This window comes from Myripristis murdjan, chromosome 18 (genome assembly GCF_902150065.1).
Source record: "Myripristis murdjan chromosome 18, fMyrMur1.1, whole genome shotgun sequence".
Lineage (NCBI taxonomy): Eukaryota > Metazoa > Chordata > Actinopteri > Holocentriformes > Holocentridae > Myripristis > Myripristis murdjan.
In genome coordinates this window covers 26,822,395-26,839,783 of record NC_043997.1, presented here as the reverse complement: position 1 = coordinate 26,839,783, position 17,389 = coordinate 26,822,395, and the positions used below count along the sequence as shown (strand labels likewise).

Here is a 17,389-nt window from a genome sequence, read left to right as displayed (position 1 = left end):
GGTCTGTGAAAAAAGGGTGCTCTTTAAAGTACATCCCATCAGTGTAGTCTGTCAAAGTGTTTTCATCTCGTTTTCTGTGGTTATCCAAAACAATCTGTTCCCACACATCTTCTACCTGACAATATTTTTTCAATACCTGTGTGATTGGAACATAAGAATAACTACCAATTTTCTTCCCTGTAGTGTCTCTTACAGTGTAACTGATAGGTTCTGTCATGTCCATTTTTAATTTGCAGTGTTGTTTTACCATGTAAGGACATCGAATTGAATCAAATGCTCTCTGAAAAAAGTCTGAAGTAGATAAAATCTGCTCAAGTACTTGGAGAAGTAGACTGGCAGTTATTTACTCCACATGTAATCCTGAAATTAGGCTCATGGGCATGTACAAGTCCAATATGGTGAATCAGTTTCTTAAGTGTAACAGTTCCTTTTGTGCATTTTGAACAGCTACAGTGTACAGGCATTTTCAGAACAGAAGATTAACTACTCGAGTGACAGTCACTAGCAGGGGTGTGTCTCCATTTTCCACAATATTTGTAATGTGCCATTGTAGAAAGGCGAGTGTCTTCTTCAGGGATGCAGGATACACCATGTTGACAACGAAGTACATGCAGAAAGCTGCGATGAAGGCCTCGTCCACTGAAGTGCAAGAACATACCTCAAATCCATCTACACTGATGACACACTGACACCGTTTGGAGAGGGCAGCTTTCCAATCTTTATCAGAACATGAGTGAGGGTGTAACCAAGTGAAATTGTTGTTGACAATACAGTAGGTCAGACACAATAAATTAAAATTTTTCAACTTATATTATTGTTAGCATTTAGCAACTCAACTGTGCCCATCTGCTTCCAAACAGTCCCCAACTTGACCAAGAAGTCAATGCAGCAGGAGGAAGCTGACTGACAGGTGAGAGATTGTGAAACACCATAAAAGATTTTTTTTTCCCCTGTGAGAGACAGTGGCGGCCGCCATCTGGCTACGACATACAGTTGGACTCGAATTGATTGGTTGCGCTTTAGAGTTGGCAGCAAACAGAATTCAAATACTTTGAATGCAGAGCTCACTGGTCTGGTGTTGCCCTCGCCATTAACAAACAATGACAAAGCAAGCGTATGCGGTTTTACTGTTGATAATGCATGGGTTTATTCACTCACTGGATACGTTTCTACGACATGGTGAATTTAATTGTAAAATGTATAAGTTAGGTGAATGCCACCCCCCACCGCTAACAACGAGCTAACTTAGCGGTGGCGGCTAGCAGGGCCTAGTTGTAATGCACGGCTAACGTTAGTTCACTTCGGCGCCGACTCCCGCCCAAAAACATAAACGGCAACAACAAAAAAATTAATAGCAGTGTTTTTATTTTGTGCCCCCACGCAGAAGAAAGCAATAAAATACGACAGGTTGTGGTATATACTCAATAGCCAAGGGAGTTTTCGGCCTGACACAAGGGCCCAAGGCGGTTGTGTTTTATTTTAACATAGCCAGTTACTGTTGTGACTCAGCACAAAGACCCTTAGTGGTGCGCTAACAACGAGCTAGTGGGTATTAGCGGTGGCGGCTAGCGGGGCCTAGTCGTAATGCATGGCTAATGTTAGTTCACTTAGGCGCCGACTCCCGCCCAAAAACGTAAACGGCCACAACAAAGAAATTAATCACTGTGTTTTTATATTGTGCCAGAAAGCAATAAAATACGACAGGTCGTGGTATATACTCAAAAGCCAAGGAAGTTTTCGGCCTAACACAAAGGCTCAAAGCGGTGGTGTTTTATTTTAACATAGCCAGTTGCTGTTGTGACTCAGCACAATGACATTAAACTCTAAAAGCTAAGTTAGTAAAAAGATAAGTTACACGTAAAAGAAGTGATAAACGCAAAAAAAACGATTGCCCCGCAATACGTTGGTATGGTGCGTTCAGGTACTGTGGGAAAAACGACTTATGAACCGAAAAAGCAAATAAACGTGTTGTTTGTCACTCTGAGCAGTAAGATAAATATAACACATTCTTTGTAGCATCCAAGTTGTTTCCTCATTAACTGTCTGGAGTCGATGATCACACCGGCGTGATCTGTGTGTGTGTGTGTGTGTGCAAACATACAAACAAATTGTGATAAAATTAATAATTAATACCTTAATTCAATTTTTTTAAATAATCAGTCCTATGTTATATTAATAGTCCTATAGGCTTGCAGGCCTACATTTTTTCAAACAAACTGTTTCTATAATGTACCTTTAGAGGGTAAATATGTGTACCTTATACATATTTGTACTACATTTGGAGTACATATTTGTACCTTTTGCTATTCTGGAACATTTATGTGCCTTTTTTTCCCCCAAAAAGGTACACATAGGTACTTAAGAGTACAATAATATGCCCTGTAGGTTACAGTAGGACAGAACTGTACCTTGAAGTACAGAAATGTCCCCCCTCTGTACCCCTTTTTCTGAGTGTGTATGATCCTGTTTGACAGGGAGCATAAGTCATGTGAGGTCATTTCATGGGGACTTTGAATAATTCCAGTGTTAAAATGAAATAGAATAGAATAATAGAATTATTATTTTTAGTTTGTTTTGTTTTACTCAGTGTGTGTGTGTGTGTGTGTGTGTGTGTGTGTGTGTGTGTGTGTGTGTGCGTGTGTGTGCGTGTGCGCAATCGTGTACAGAGTCAAGTCAGCAGCTGTCTTTGATCAGCAGTGTTACTGTTTCTCCACACAGGAGGCAACTCTCCCTCCTCAGATCTGACACAGAGACACTGAGGAACCAAATTCAAACCAAACCCCAAACCCAAAGCCCGGGGACAGAGGCTGAGTGAATGTGGAGGTGAAGGTGTGGAGGTGGATCAGTGTGTCAGAAGAGACGCTGTAGAAGGACAGAGAGCCAGCAGGCCAGTCCAGATACACTGCCACTCTGTTAGAGGAGAGGGGGGTATGTATGTCTGTTCTGATGTTGTTGTGCCAGACAGCAAACCTTCCATCATCAGAGCAGTCTAGACTCCAGGAGTGTTCATCATATCCAAGCCCACAGTCATCACTGTCTCCTCCCCTTCTGATTCCTCTGTAAGTCACTCCCATATGAACCCGTCCTTTCCACTCGACCTCCCAGTAGCAGCGACCAGTCAGACCATTGCTGCACAGGATGTGATACCAGAAGTCAAACCTCTCTGGGTGATCAGGATGTGGCTGCTCCTGTCTCACTGTCACCTTCCTGTTGTCCTCAGACAGGATGAAGTCTCTTTTTGCTGTGTCTGTGTCCAGTTTGAGTTCACAAGAATCTGATGGAGAGAACAAGACACAACAGACCTGCTGGGATTATTATCTGCTGATTTATTATCAGTTTGATTATTGATTTGTTAACACTTTGATGATGACACATTGTGTCAACCATCCTCTTCATTCACAGCAGGATCTGAATGAATGGACGTCACTTACTGTTGTGGAAATTCACTTTTCATCTGTAAGAGCCATTTATACGCAAACTAAACTACATGTAAACATTATAGAGAGAAGTTAATAATTCTCTATTTGTATTATTTCCCAGGTTTTATCTACTTGCTGTAACTGTAAGGGATTGAAAAAAGTTGATATTTCCTGCTGAGCCTAGTTTTATAACACAGAAGAGACACAGACACCCCGTTTTTTTTTTTGTTTGTTTGTTTGTTTGTTTGTTTTTTTGTTGTTGTTGTTGTTGTTGTTTTTGTTTGTTTTGTTTTTTGATTATCAGAGCTATACTAATAGACTCTTCTTAAACACAATGTATGTTTATATGACCGAGTCAATAGATGGCACCATCGCACTTCTACAGTTGAAGCCAAAATTATTAGCCCCCCTGGAATTATGGAACATTTTCCTAAAATTCTTCCCAATGTTTGCAGCATTGATAAAATTTCATATAATCAAACATTCACCAGTGCTATTTAGTAGCTTTTGGTACATTTTGGAATTTAAAATGCATTTTTAGGCTTGCTTTATATCAAATATAGTGAAAAATGGGGTGGTCAAAATAATAGCCCCCATGATGGGGTGGTCAATAATATAACCTCCCCATGTGAATTTTTGCTTTCAAAACACACCTAATAAACCAATCAGCTTTCAAATCACACCTCTTCTGGAGTTGATGTTTCAAGGAACACAGTTGTGAGGGCTCTCCATTGTGGTGGCCTTCAGGGCCATCGTCCCAGAAGAACCCCTTTACTCAAAGAGCGGCACATCAAAGCCGGACTGAGGTTTGCCCGTGAACATTTGAAAGGTAAGGATGAGTTTTGGAAGTCTGTGCTTTGGTCTGATGCGACTAAACTGGAACTGTATGAGCACATGGATGTTGCTTATGTTTGGCGAAGAAAGGGAGAGGCCTTCAACCCTAACAACACAGTTCCCACAATTAAACGTGGTGGGAGCATCATGCTGTGGGGCTGTTTTGCAGCCTCAGGCACAGGGAGCCTTGTTCGGGTGCATGGCATCATGAAAAAAGAAAATAATGTTGAAATTTTGCGGGATAATATGCAGAAATCTGCTCATAGTCTAGCCTTAGGTAATCGCTGGGTCTTCCAACAAGACAATGACCTGAAGCATACATCGAAATTGGTCCAACAGTTCCTGAAGGATACGAAAACCAAGGTCCTGGAGTGGCCCGCACAAAGCCCAGACCTCAATCCTATTGAGAATCTGTGGCGGGTGCTCAAAGTGAATGTCCATGCTTGGAAACCACGCAATTTGGACCAGCTGGGACAATTTGCAATGGAAGAATGGGCCAAAATCCCTCAGGAGACCTGTGCCAACCTAGTAAATAACTACTCTAAGAGGTTGTGTTCAGTTGTGGCTCAGAAAGGGTACACTATTGACTATAAATGGCCAGGGGGCTAACAATTTTGGATGTCTCATTTTTGCCCTTTTTGTTTCAGTTCAGTGTATCAATAAAATATCCTAATCAAACTTAGTGGACATTTTGTCTTTGTTATTTTGGTAACAAATACACTATAAACACTTGTTGTAAATGTTAATTTCCATGGAGAAATCAAGAATTTGTCTAATTTCATAAGGGGGGCTAATAATTTTGGCCTCAACTTTATGTCATTGGGAGTGACTGGGGCTTCAAGCCTCTTGAAAACACGAACCAGAAATAAACTCACACTGGCTTGAATTAGATGTCCATTCATTGGGTTTCTAATGAATGGACAAAAGTACAAAATGTATATCATTCAACATTTTCCAGATATTATTCATATTTATTTATAGATGGTTCCAAAGACCCAGAAACTGGACGCACAGGAGGAGCATTATACATCCTAAAGTATAATGTAGCTGTTAAAAGAGAACAAATACTTTATCAGTTAACTCAGTGGAAATGTTTGCAGTAGTGCTAGCATTACAGCAGGTGGAGGATAACAACTACCACAGTGTAACAATTGCCTCAGACAGTACTTCAGCACTTACCAGTATTAAATCAGGAAACTCATGTAGACAGAATATATTACTTAAAATATTTACTCAACTGTACAGTTTGCATAACAGAAATGTGGATGTTTTTTTCTCTGGGGTCCTGCTCACATAGGTGTTGAAGGTAATGAGGAAGTAGACATATTAGCCAAGCAAATACAGTTTTTTCCAATTGCTAACACACTAAAATGACATGCATAGCACAATTATTTAAACTGACACAGAGAGCAAAACCTCTTCTCAAGTCTCAAAAACTCTAAACACATTTTCTGCTTTACAAACATTTTGCAATTCAAAATGGTACTTTTTAAATGCAGTGAACACAGTTCTCTGTATAAGACACAACAATCTGACATAAAGTCACATGTTTGCCATTTCAAAACACTGCCATTCAAAATGGCACTACATGAGCTAATTGGCCAATATATGTGCCATCTGGCCAAACAACTCAATAGTTATTTGGGTGATACCTGTTTACTTTATGATTGGCTGATGTCATACACTAACTGTACAAGTTTCCTGTACAATTTACTATACTGTGGGTGAAATATCTTGAGGCTGCATTGTCCAAGCCCTATATTTTTGTTTTTTTGTTTTTCTAAAGGACTGACAGAAGCAACCTTTGGTGTAGGAAGGGGCCAAATGTTCACCGGGGTACAGGAAGCTGCCTTTGTAAACTTGGTTTTGGAAAAAAATGAAATCAGATTATGAGAAATTCAAAGCCATATCATCCAAGACACCATATTCAACAACATTCAACAAGTCAGTCTGTCCACATTGGCTTGCATTTTCAAGCAAAATCAAATCAGAATGAAACAACTTCATAGGTGCCTTTTGAGAGAAACTCGCAAAGACACAAAGAGCTCATACAAGCATATGTGGATGTAAGTACAATATTGACTGCAGTACACTACACGCAACATTGTTTCCCAGTGTACTGGATAACACCATATTGACGGATTTTTGTTCTTTATTTTCAGGGAGTACTGGAAATGGATGCTCATGCAATCCCAGGAGTTCATCTTTATAGATGAAGCTTGGTTCAACCTAGCAAAGACCAGAAGAAGGGGAAGAAACATCACTGGCCACAGAGCCATTATAGATGTTCCTGGCCAACGTGGTGGGAACATCACAATGTGCGCTGCCACCTCCAATACGCATGATGTCTTCCACCGTCATGCCAACCTTGGACCACACAACACAGCCCATATTCTCACAACATTCTCATACCACCAGAGCGCATGAATGATGCAGACCATCAAAGAAACTGGTATGTTGTAGTATGGGACAGCGTGAGGTTTCATCGTGCAGCCCCAGTCCAAAACTGGTTTGCTGACCACCCTCCATTTCTTGTGCAATACCTCCCACCATACTCACCATTTCTGAACCCCATGGAAGAGTTCTTTTCAGCATGGTGGAGGAAGGTATACGACCGGCAGCCCTTTGCGCACATGCCTCTTGTGCAGGCTATGGAAGAGGCATATGATGAAACTGATGTGGGTGCGATTCAGGGATGGATAAGGCACTCATGGCGTTTCTTCCCTCGATGTCTGGCAAGGGAAGATATTGCCTGTGATGTGGACGAGGCGTTGTGGCCAGACCCAGCTGTGCGGCAAGATGCTGCCCAATTATTTTTCTTGCCTCTTTTTTTTTCTATATATTTTTTCTGCACATTTTTTCTGCAATTTTCTTTTTCAGTTTACTGTTTCTTGTGAGCATATTTTTGTTCACTCCAATGTAAATATATCTGCTGTGCATATGTTGCACTGACTTGTTTGGTGAAAAATAAAAAAATAAATGTTTCAACAGCATGTGTGTATATACAAATATTTCTCTGCATGTGAACAATCTGAAGAATTTTCTACAATTTGAACTATTTTAGTATTATGGCAAAGCATACTAAAGATGAGAGTGCTTTTCATTAGGTCCAACAGAGGTTAGACAAAAATCTGGTAATATGAATGAAGTGTGTGCCATTTGGTGCAAAAGTTTGATTTTGATAATGCTATACATAGTTTTGGCTGCAGTGCTTCATTTTGCAGGATATATGAGGTATTTTGCAGTTTGGGTGTGTGATTTTGTGAATTGTGTTAAGTATTTTGATAAAAACCAACCTAGTTTGCAAAACTGTGTTTTAGCAATTGGAAAAAACTGTAATAAAATCAAACTCAATCAACATAGAAATCCCGTTAAGCAAGGCTTAGGTCAAATCTCTGATCAAAGAATGTATGCACAACCAGTGTCACAGGAAAGCACCTCAATAATATACAAAAACAAGTGGGCAGAAGGAGGATACGGAACCGGAGAAACTATAGTCAAATTATTGTTTTATTTTGGTCATTTTAATACTTTCTGAAGAAAGGTAATACCAAGATAAAAATGTAAATATTAAAGGAATAAAGTTTGTTGTGGAGCATCAACTGTGTTTTTGTTTGGTTCAACAGGTAAAAGCAGCTGAGAACAAACAGCAGAAACTGCAGCTGCACCATCGTAACAGCTGAATGTTTTGTGCTGATGAACAAAAAAATTATCCACACTTACACTTCCTCAGACCTGGTTTCAACCACTGCTCTCCACCATGGTCCACCCTGGAGGAAGGAACAAAGTCAGAGCAGCAGATTCTCTTTGATGATGGAAACATGGGCAGTAAATAACCTTCCCTATGAATGACTTACCAGATGACGTCATATCCATCATTCAACATGAAACAATGCTCCTCAGCCCTCTATTAGACATTGTGTGTGTCTCTCCATACCTGAGAGCCTCCAGTCTCCAGGTTGGATCCTCCAGTCCAGCAGAGAGCAGCTTCACTCCTGAGTCTCCTGGATGATTGTAGCTCAGGTCCAGCTCTCTCGGATGGGAGGGGTTGGAGCTCAGAGCTGAGGCCAGAGAAGCACAGCCTTCCTATGTGACAAGACAGCCTGACAACCTGCACAAGATACATTACAGATAAATGTTATTTTAGCTCTCAACAAAAGAGGCAACAAGCAGCAGAAATAATGAAACATAATCATGGAAAGCAGTTCACACAAGCTAGGAAGTAGCACTGAATGTTGATATCAAACTGGTTTGAGGAATCTGTTCAGTGACATGAAGCTACATGTAAATCAGGATTGAACTGGTCATGTGTTGAGCAGGTTGAGGAACCCTGACCTGAGAGTCTCCAGTCTGCAGTGTGGACTCTCCAGTCCAGCAGAGAGCAGCTTCACTCCTGAATCCTGCAGATCATTGTTACTCAGGTCCAGCTCTCTCAGACTAGAGGACTGGGAGCTGAGAACTGGTGCCAGAACAGCACAGCTTCTCTCTGACAGATTACACACACTCAGCCTGAATGGACAAGAAAAGATGACAAAATGTCATTCTGCTATATGTCTTACATGGTGATGTGCTTTGTCTGTCTTTGTGTTTTGATCACTGCAGAGTTGTGCTCTGCATAGTGTGCTCATATGATACTGTAAGGTCATTTGAATAATCACATAGCCTACACGCACCAGGAAAAGCCACAAGCCCATTCTCTTCACCAGAATCCGGGTGGCCACCCAGCTCCAAAGCTGATTCAGTAACGGGTTCACAGTTAGTTAATACAACTGTAGCAGCTGAGCCACAGCTTGATGGCCTTATACATACAGCACACACACACACACACACACACACACACACACACACACACACACACACAAGCACTGATGCAGAATGTACAAAGGTATTATGGCATGAGTGCATTATGGGGACCCTAGTCTACTTTTAACTCTATTTTTTCATTCTGTTTACCTTCACTTTTGCTGGACATTGTATCTTATTTTATTGTATATTTATATTTGCCTTGCTGTTTATTTGGTATTGTTACTTCTTAACTTTCCTGCTGCTGCTGTGTCACTTTGAATTTCCTCTTTGGGGGATCAGTAAAGGTGAATCTAATTTAATCTAATCTGAAAACTAAAAAAAATCTGTATGTCCCCACGTTCTATCCCAGCATCATCCTCCTCAGAAAAGTAATTGGAGTGTTGTGTTCTGGTCTGTTCTGCTCTGTATCTACTCCTTTTATTTCATACATTCCTAGTGAAACATTCCATAACGGGAAGCAGTTAATGGACCAAACTTGGTTTTCCATCTCAAGGCCAACATGATCCAAAGAAAACACCTGGTACTGGCTACAGCTTTTGGATCTTAAAATGATCTGTGCTGTTGTCAATTTGATGGTAATGGGACCAAATCAGTGTAAAAAGTTGGGGTAAAAACTGAGTTGCAATAAAAACACTAAGAAGTAGCATCCATGACAAACATCAACAAAAACAGCAAAAGATTAGACATTACATGGTTTATGTTTAATTCTTCCTACGGTTTATTACTGTGTTTCTTTTCTGCATCACTGTCTGGAATCTGATACACTGATATCATCCATTGAGCATGTTAAGCTGCATGTAAAGCAAGATTTAACTGGTCATGTGTTGAGTAATCCTGACCTGAGGGCCTCCAGTCTACAGTGTGGCCTGTCCAGTCCAATAGAGAGATGCTTCACTCCCGAATCTTGCAGATCATTGTGACTCAGGTCCAGCTCTCTCAGACTAGAGGACTGGGAGCTGAGAACTGAGGCCAGAGCTTCACAGCTTCTCTCTGACAGATTGCAGCCACTCAGCCTGAAGAGAAAGTAATCATGAAATTAACTTTAAATAGATTGTTATTTTGCATAGAAAGTATCATATATTTAATATATCCAGTTATCTATGGACCTACACAGATTTCTTGGAGGCTTTGACCACTGGCAGCAACCTCAGAAGAGCCTCCTCTGAAGCAGAGTATTTCTTCAGGTCAAACACCTCCAGATCTTCTTCTGATGTCAGTAAGATGAAGACCAGAGCTGACCACAGTGCAAGGGACAGTTTGTCTGTGGATAGACTACCTGAACTCAGGTACCACTGGATCCCCTCCACCAGAGAATGATCATTCAGCTCATTCAGACAATGGAACAGGTTGATGCTTCTCTCTGGAGAGGGATTCTTCCTGATCTTCTCCTTGATGTACTGGACTACTTCCTGATTGGTCTGTGAGCTTCTTCCTGTCTGTGTCATTAGGCCTTGTAGGAGACTCTGATTGGTCAGCAGTGAAAGACCCAGGAGGAAGCGAAGGAACAAGTCCAGGTGTCCATTTGGACTCTGTAAGGCCTTGTCCACAGCACTTTGGTGAAGGTGTTCAAGCTTAGGCTTCTTTTTGAATCTCTTAGACCTGGAGGGTGATTGTTCCTCTGACAGCAGATTGACGCCAGAGTTGATGAATGTCAGGAAGACATGAACAGCAGCCAGAAACTCCTGAATGCTCAGATGGACGAAACAGAAAACCTCTTTTTTATACAGCCCATACTCCTTTTTAAAGATCTGTGTGAACACTCCTGAGTACACTGATGCTGCTTTGATATCAATGCCACACTCTGCCAGGTCTTCTTTATAGAAGATCAGGTTGCCTTTCTCCAACTGCTCAAAAGCCAGTTTTCCCAGAGACAGGATCATCTCCCTGGTCTCTGTAGTCCAGTGTGGATCTGTCTCTTTGTTTTCATGATACTTGATGTTCTGCAATTTGGACTGAACCAGCAGGAAGTGGATGTACATTTCAGTCAGGGTCTTGGGCAGGTCCCCTCCCTCACTGGTTTTCAACACGTTCTCCAGAACTGTAGCAGTGATCCAGCAGAAGACTGGGATGTGGCACATGATGTGGAGGCTTCGTGACGTCTTGATGTGGGAGATGATTCTGCTGGCCTGCTTCTTGTCTCTGAATCTTTTCCTGAAGTATGCCTCCTTCTGTGGGTCAGTGAAGCCTCTCACTTCTATAAACATGTCAACACATCCACGAGGGATCTGATTGGCTGCTGCGGGTCGTGTGGTTATCCACAGGTGAGCAGAGGGAAGCAGGTTCCCCTTGATGAGGTTTGTCAGCAGAACGTCCACCGAGGTCGACTCTGTAACATCAGTCAGGATCTGGTTGTTCTTGAAGTCCAGAGGAAGTCGACACTCATCCAGACCGTCAAAGATCAACACAACCTGGAACTTTTCAAACCTTCTGATTCCTGCTTTTTTTGTCTCAGTAAAATAGTGATGAAGAAGTTTCACCAAGCTGAAGTTTTTCCCTTTCAGCAGATTCAGGTCTCTGAAAGTGAATGGAAATGTGAAGTGTACATGCTGGTTGGCTTTGCCTTCAGCCCAGTCCAGAGTGAACTTCTGTGTTAAGACTGTTTTTCCAATACCAGCCACTCCCTTTGTCATCACTGTTCTGATTGGTTGATCTCTTCCAGGTTTGAAGATGTCCACACATGTGATTTTTGTTTCTGGTTTCCTGGATGCTGTTTCAATCTCTCTGATCTCATGTTCAGTATTGACCTCTCCACTCCCTCCCTCCGTGATGTACAGCTCTGTGTAGATCTGATTCAGAGGTTTTGGCCTCTCATCTTCATCTGTGATTCCCTCAAACAAATTCTGAAACTTCCTCTTCAGATTGACTTTAAGTTCATGCTGGCAGTCAGCAAGACTTTCTGAATGAATAAACAACAGATCATATTAATTACAGGATGTTTTTTTGTTTAGTTGTACTAAATGTGATGTTATACTAAATGTGAGTGGTGCCAACATTTCTGGTCAATGAACACATTCCCTATTCCATGGAATCTACCCAGTTCATTAGTGGTTAGTGGACAAGCAGGCCCTGAGTAGGTTACTGCATCAGGAAGCTGTTGTAGCGTGATTTATTATTCATGCAACAAATCTGACTCCTTAAAAACATGTTCACACTGTGATGATCGTTCCTATAAAGGTAGGGGAGAGTGGGGTAAATAGTGCCAATTTTTACTTAAAGTGCCTTTAAAACGAGGGGATTACAGCAATGCCTCCAACTAAAATATGCACATATAGTTTAGGATGTTGTGCATCCCTGGGAACAATCACTTTGGATCTTATATAAACTGATTGAGAAATATAGCTTTAAAAAAAAAAGTGGTTTTGTGGCACAACTTGCCCCCGGTGCGGGGTAAATTGTGCCATTAGAGAGAATAGACTGGGGTAAATTGTGCCATTGATAATTGAAGTAAAACAGATCATTTTAGTCTCACAAATGATAATGCTATATAAAAGCAAAACAAATTCAATACAAAATTATTTATTTAACATTTATTTATTATTTTAACAAGATCACAGGCCACTTTTCTATAACAAGGCCTAGCGCCACATGAACACATACCCAGAACTAAATAAAAATTCCAAAATGAGCACCTGCAAATTATCTTCATCTGAATCTGAATAGTTTTAGTGATCAAAGGTAAGAAGACAATGTACAATAACAATAAAATACAATAAAGTAATATATAGTATATAATCACAAGTTGTACCACTGGCACAACTTACCCCAAGGCCCTTTGGCACAAATTACCCCAAGCCCACCATTTTGAAAAAAATGCATCCCCCAGCTGTTTTGAGTTAACATCATGCTAACTGTATAGACTCATGGTGTAGCTTACTAAAGTACTAAAACCTGTGTGAACTGTTTTCAAAGTTTTCTATAATTGTTCAAACACAGCAATCAAAAAACCTTGATCATGGAAATTTTACTTTGGAGGGCAAAAAAATGTTTTTTGAACTTAAATGTGCTTTCCTCTCAAGCCATGTGTCTCCCTTCTTTACAGGATGAGTGAAATGGATGCCTCTTCAAAAATATGTGGTCACATGACCAACTTCTTCTATGGTTTTCTAGATAACAGGGGTGGCACTACTTGCCCCTTGGCACAAATTACCCCACTCTCCCCTATGCCATCTGATTGCATAGCCAGTTTTTGTGTAACTCTCTCTCACTTTCTTCAGTTCAAGATCATGGTTGCAAATTACTTTGGCATGTGTATGTTCTATTTTTTGTACTAATGTGTATGTATCTGTGTGTGTGTGTGGGCCCACCAGGTTATTTAAGATTTGGTTCAAGGTACCAAGGCAGTCATTTTGTTTATATGTTTTTTGCATAGATGGTATTTGTAGTTAAACAACAAAAGTACACTGAAAGGTATTAGAAAAAAGACTAATACACAAGACTTAAAAGGGGCATAGACAAGGTCCCGTATTACAAGTGCAGTTCATTCATTCCAGTGAAAGGTCTGTTGAATGCTATTTTCTTGACTTTACTGTTACTGATGGTGACGTGAACAATTCATTTATTTTGATATTATAATTTTTACGATTATTTAATAAATTTAAGTTCATTTTGAGGACATAGTGGTTTCTGTGGTTTCTCAGGTCTTAAAAAAGGGGGTTATAGTGAAGCCATACTAAAACTGATACTGATAGATACACACTGAAAAAATTAATAAGGGAATTAATATGTCGAACTCAGGGCGTTATCTATAGGTAAAGGTGAAGGAAGCGCTACATACACATGCATTGGCAAGGGTGTTAATACCTATGTCACACCCATCTTGAAGAAGAAACTGCCCACTCATCTGTAATAATTAATTAAATATAATTGAATAGATTATTGAATACCATATTGGTATTGCCAACTGTATAAGCGATGAAGTGCTCACCAGCAACTAAAAGCCAGTCCAAGATTTACTCCAGTTTTGTCTTTTGCTCGGTCACTCTCTCTTTTATCTTCATTGCTTCCTCTGTCAACATTTTTGTTGGGTTTCTTGGGCTCTGTTATGATTTCTGTACTGAGAACAGCTGGTGGTGTTGCTGCTGCTTAGGTGATGATATCATGCCGTAAAGTGGTACGCCTGTCTCCAGCCCAGTCCACCAAATTTCAATAGTGGAGGAACAGGCTTTCAGAGAACACAGTGGCCATGACAGAGGCACCATTCTACTCATTACATGACAGTGTAACATTAAAATGATGCTGTTATTTTTAGGCAAAACTGTTACATTGTGTTTTAAAGTGAGGATTAGCATTAGGTTCAGGTTATCGTTAAGGTTAGGATTAGGCATAAACTGGTTATGGTTAAGATCAGGGAAAAGCTGTAGAGAATGAATGTAAATTTGTTGCTGTACTAGGAAACACAAACTGACTTTCTGTTTCCATGCGGAAAATTCATTTCCCCGCAATGCTTTGACCTGATGGAGGGCCAAGCCAGACCCGGAGGTCCACTGGGCTTGTAAAACACTGATGGAAACCCTGTGCTATAAATACTGATAGATGATAATAACCAGTGTTATTGATAACCAGCAGCAGCTCATTCAGTTAGCTGTTAGCAAACAGTTAGTTAAACAAGTTGAGTTTGTTTCCAGATGAATGAGATGTTCTGTAAAATATTGTTAATACTGTTAGGCAACAAAACCACTGAGACAATCTGTACAGCTACAAAACTGTCAGGTTTATACACATATTAAATAATATTAAAATTTCTCCTGGTGTTGCTGTCACCTGTGGATTGATTTCACTCTCCCTTCACAGGTTTTCTAACTGTGCACGGCGCATCTTTCACCTTTAGGGGTGCATCAGTATGGTGGCTGACTCGCTTCTAGTGGCTTCAACTATAGTGTACCTCGACTTCTTCATTTGGATAAAATAACAAGTGGTAAAATCCAGGAGGCATTCCAGTTTTGCTGTTTCCCTGATGACTGCATAACATTCATAAGTACAGATCCTGAAAAGGCAGCTTGTCTCTCTTCACCTGTTTACTGTCTATATGCAGCCTAATAAAAGTAAACTTAAAAATGATACAGCTTTCACTCTATATAAACTAATGGTATAAAGTGCTTGATCACATGATGTGTGAGTTGTATCTTGTCTGGTGTCTCTTTTTATAATCTTCCCAAGACTTACCCTCAGTTCCTGAGCTGGTGCCTGACAAATGCTGAACAAGATCATTTTTTTTCATCTTACTCAAAACCTTCTTGGTGACCTCTACAGTGTCTTCATCATAGGTCTGGACCATCAGGTCCACGGTGTCCAGCCTGTCTGCCGTCTCCACTTCACATTTTGGGATGGCTGGGAAGGGACTCATTATCTCAGCGTCCTGCAGGAACCACTGGAACTCTTTTAGGTCTTTATCTGCCAAAGCCTTCAGAACACTGAGGAGCTGCTCTTTAAGTGTCGCCATTGTTGGTCCCTGAGAAAAAAAATACAAACAATCCTCCACTCAAACAACAGCCATGCAATTTTCTGGCAGGAGTAAATAAAGATTCTTGTTATTGCATGTCATCATTTCCAGCAGCATTACCAACTGTAAGCAACACTGAGGGCACCAGGCTCCTGTCTTTATTTTAAAATCATTTTCAAGACACCCATCATGTATGGTATATGTCTCCAACGGGGGGGAAGGGCGCCAGGGAGTAATTTCGCCTAGGGCACCAACATGGCTAGAGCCGGCACGGGTTCAGACATGCACTGTGCAAAAACAGGTCAGGTAACAGGTTGTGTGTGTTGGTATTGGTGGGGTGACACTGTTTTGCTCTGTTAGTGTCAGTGTTAAAATCGACTTCAGTCAAGCTTAGCCAAGCTATCAGACCACTTCTGTTGCTTCCTGCATTTTTCATCGATGAAGTGTTGAGTTTACAATCTACCTGACACTGACTGCATTCAGGTAAAACATTTTAAAACAACTTTTACAGTCCGCTCTACAGTCATCCAGTTAGAAAAAAATGCAGGAGCCTGTTCATCAAACATTTATGATGATCCCTGGTCGGGTCTTTACCGGCTGAATCACAGCCACCTCAAATCAAAGAAACGCTGTAGCCTCACCTGGAGAGGAAACACAGAGAGAGAAGACGATGCTGATTGTCCTTCGTCACTCTGGAGTGTCTGTGCACTTCTGATCTGATATTAAGTCACTTCCTCATTGCTTCACTATTAAACGTCATCGTCACACCATACAAAGCCACCAGCGCCCCCTCCTGGTGGGAAGGTGTAGAGCTGTGCACCTGTGATGGCGAAGCAAAGATGAAACGTTCTACTTCTTGTCATTTGAAAATTCCACAATAGAAGCTGTGCCATGTAAGACTGCAGCGAGCACCATTTAGACTCAACTTACGCGCTAATTCCACAATTTTAGTGTAATGCCCCATTAAAAGCATTTAGTCTGCAGCGTGTTCTTGCCTCCTTTTCTAACTGCATGGAAAAGATCACATCTAACACAGTTACTGTTTGGAAAAAGGAGCTCAGTCACGTTTACTGCCCGGACATGTAAGAGAGGGTGAAGCCACAGGTCGTGCAAGTGTTGGTGATGTGACTTGACTGGCGTGCTCGACTCAAAGTCTTCAGAGTTTGATGGGGGCCGACCCAAAACAGCCAATGAAGTCATCAGCACTCACAAATAAGTTGAAATATATATATATATATATATATATATACACATATGTGTGTGTACATATATATATGTATATATATATATATATATATATACATATGTGTGTGTGTGTGTGTGTGTGTACACTCCTGATCAAAATCTTAAGACCAGTTGAGAAATTGCAAGAATTTACATACAATACAATAAGGAACAACTGGTGAATTTTTCAGAATTTTTTTTTCAGAATATGTATCTCAAAGCTCTGAAAAAATCAAGAAGCTGGGGCATATACAAAGTTGTTTTCTGAAGGCCCAAACATGGTCGATCATGAAACCCATGTAATTTTTTTTTTTTCCATTTTTGAGGGGCTGGCATGCCTACCAGTTATGATGTATGACAGATGTTTTTGTATATTCTGAATCCACATTTTTTGAGCTTTTAAAGGCTTTGGTCTTAAACTTTTGATCAGCTGATGAACAGCCTATTTCAGTTTAATGGTTGTTTGCAATAAATTGCGAACTCAATTTTTTTTTTTTTTTTTTTTTTTTTTTTTGTCTCACTCCCATTTCTTCTTGTTGCATTTTGAAGCTCTACTTAGAACCTTCTTAAGATCCAACAGTGCAAAATGCAGTGGCGGCTGGTGAAAAAAATTCTTGGTGGGGCTGGTGTGCCAACACATTTCCCTGCCTAGTCTAGTATAAACATT

The 17,389-nt window shown here is 40.6% G+C and overlaps 1 pseudogene; it reads right to left on the bottom strand.

Annotated features, from left to right (window-relative positions):
• Positions 1 to 2,642: 2,642 nt before the first annotated feature.
• LOC115376941 (NACHT, LRR and PYD domains-containing protein 3-like) lies at positions 2,643 to 15,574 on the bottom strand (annotated as a pseudogene).
• Positions 15,575 to 17,389: the final 1,815 nt, after the last annotated feature.